The sequence below is a fragment of the Equus caballus genome, chromosome 29 (genome assembly GCF_041296265.1).
Source record: "Equus caballus isolate H_3958 breed thoroughbred chromosome 29, TB-T2T, whole genome shotgun sequence".
Lineage (NCBI taxonomy): Eukaryota > Metazoa > Chordata > Mammalia > Perissodactyla > Equidae > Equus > Equus caballus.
The window spans coordinates 28,297,965-28,300,575 of NC_091712.1; the positions used below are offsets into that span (position 1 = coordinate 28,297,965).

At 37.9% G+C, this 2,611-nt stretch overlaps 1 pseudogene; it reads left to right on the forward strand.

Annotated features, from left to right (window-relative positions):
* The first annotated feature begins 1,211 nt into the window (after window positions 1-1,211).
* Window positions 1,212-1,819, forward strand: LOC100629860 (small ribosomal subunit protein uS15-like; annotated as a pseudogene).
* Window positions 1,820-2,611: the final 792 nt, after the last annotated feature.

Below are 2,611 nucleotides of genomic sequence, written 5' to 3' on the forward strand. Positions count from 1 at the left end.
TGATAATGTGTTTTTAATTTAAAATTCTGCTTGTTAATTGATAGTATACAGGAAAGTAATTGATTTTTGTATATTAACCTTGCATCCTGCAACCTTGCTATAATTGCTTATTAGTTCCAGGAATTTTTTTGTCAGTTCTTTCAGATTTTCTACATAGACAATTATATCATCTGCAAAAGCAGTTTCATTTCTTCCTTCTCAATATGTATACCTCTTATTTCCTTAGTCTTATTGCACTAGCTAGGACTTCCAGTATGATGATGAAAATCAGTGGTGAGAGGGGGCATCCTTGACTTGTTCCTGATCTTAGCAGGAAAACTCTGAGTTTCTCATGAACAAGTATGATGTCAACTGTAGATTTTTTGTAGATGTTCTTTATCATGTTGAGGAAATTTCCCTCCATTCCTAGTTTGCTAAGAGTTTTTATCATAAATAAGTGTTGGATTTTGTCAAATGTTTTTTCTGCCTCTATTGATGTGATCACTTGAGTTTCTTCTTTAACGTCTTGATGTGGTGGATTACGTTAACTGATATTTGAATGTTGAACCAGGCTTGTATACCTGGGATAAATCCCACTTGGTCATGGGACTCTTATACGTGCTTGTATTAGATTTGCTAATATTTTGTTGAGGAATTTTCCCATCTATGTTCATGAGAGTTAATGATCTGTAGTTTTCTTTTCTTGTAACACCTTTATCTAGTTTTGGTATGAAGGTAATGTGGACTTCCTAGAATGAGTTAGGAGTGTTCCCTGTGCTTCTATTTTCTGGAAGACATTGCAGAGAATTGGTATAATTTCTTTCTTAAATGTTTGGTAGAATTCACCAGTAAACCCATTTAGGCCTGATGCCTTCTGTTTTGGAAGATTATTAAGTATTGATTCAATTTATATAATAGATGTAGGCCTTTTCAGGTTGTCTGTTTGGTCTCTTTTTTGCTTTTTATTTGTCCATTATTAGAAATTTGGCATTTTCTTTTCAATTTGCAGGTCTGTATCTCTTTCTTTTCATAACTTCTGTGCTCTGGGCCATTCAAAGCATTGATTTTCATGCATACAGAACTTAACTAGCAGCTCGTTAACCCTAAATTTTCACATTTTTATTCTCTAGATATCTTAACATTCAAGTTAGAATGTACCATACCAACTGGCTGATCCACTTCCTTCAGGTTCCAGGTGAGAAGAGATCATAAGACTGAGCCAAGGGAAAAATATGAAAGAAAGAAAACTAACATTTGATGAATACTATAAGGGACAAAATTGTCATTTGCTTATTCCAAAAATATTTACTGGATGTCTACTACACGCCAGGCTCTGTGTTAGAAGCCAGGGATTCAGGCTTTTTCACTGCCTGACCACCACCATTACGGGTCACAAACATGCCACAAGGAAGGGCCTATCCCAGGTGACTCTGCCCCTATTGCCACAGAGTCCCCACCTGGCTGGAGTTGACATCGGATGATGTGAAGGAACAAATCTACAAACTGGCCAAGAAGTGCCTGACTTCCTCACAAGTCAGTGTGATCCTGAGGGATCCACAGGGTATTGCACAAGGATGTTGTGACAGGCAATGAAATCTTGAGAACCGTTAAGTCCCAACGATTTGCTCCTGATCTACCTGAGGATCTCTGTCACTTAATTAAGAAAGCTGTTGCCATTCAAAAGCATCTTGAGAAGGACAGAAAGGACAGGGATGTTAAATTCCATCTGATTCTGATTGAGAGCCATATTTACTGTTTGGCTTGACATCATAAGACCAAGTGATCCCTCCCCCCAAATTGGAAATATGAATTATCCACAGCCTCTATGCTGGTGGCATAAATTTGTCTATGTACTCAAGCAATAAAAATCATTGTTTAACTAGAAAAAGAAATCCAGAGATTCAGACAGGCTCCTAAGATGTTATATGTTTGTGGACATGACAAACAATACACGTATAAACAGATAGTGTAATATAATAATTTTAGTTTTTGATATGTGCCCTGAAGGAGACTAAAGAGATAATGAGAGGTTGGAGAAGAAAGATGGTATTTTAGTAAGGTGTCAAGCTGGGCCATTCTAAGCTGATGACGTTGAAGTAGAGATTTATATGAAGTGAAGGAACAAGACATCTCATTTCAACGTAAAAGAAATAGCAAGTGACAAAGCAAAATCTCTGACCCAGGAATGAGCTAGTGAGCTTGGGGACAGCTAGAAGGCCAGGGAGACTACAATGGAATTAAAGAGAACAGTGGGAGGAGAGAGGTAAAAATGGACCAGGGTGTTTAAGTCACTCTATAGGCCATGGTAAAGAGTTTAGATTGTATTCTTGGGGTAGGGACAAGTAGAGATGTACCATGATTCAATTTTATCCTTTAATTGGATAGTGGACTGCTGTGAAGGAGCAGAGGAGTAGGAATGGAAACAGGTGGACCTGGCAAGAGTTTGCAACAGTTCACGCAAGTGACTATGGTGACTGGGACTAGGGTGGAAGTAGAAGGGATGGTGAACCTGCAAGATTCAGTACAAATTGTAAAGATAGGGCTAGTAAGATTAGCTGAAAGATCATATTTCGAGAATGAGGAAAAGAATGGTATAAGAATGACTCTTCCTCCCCATCATCATTATCATCAT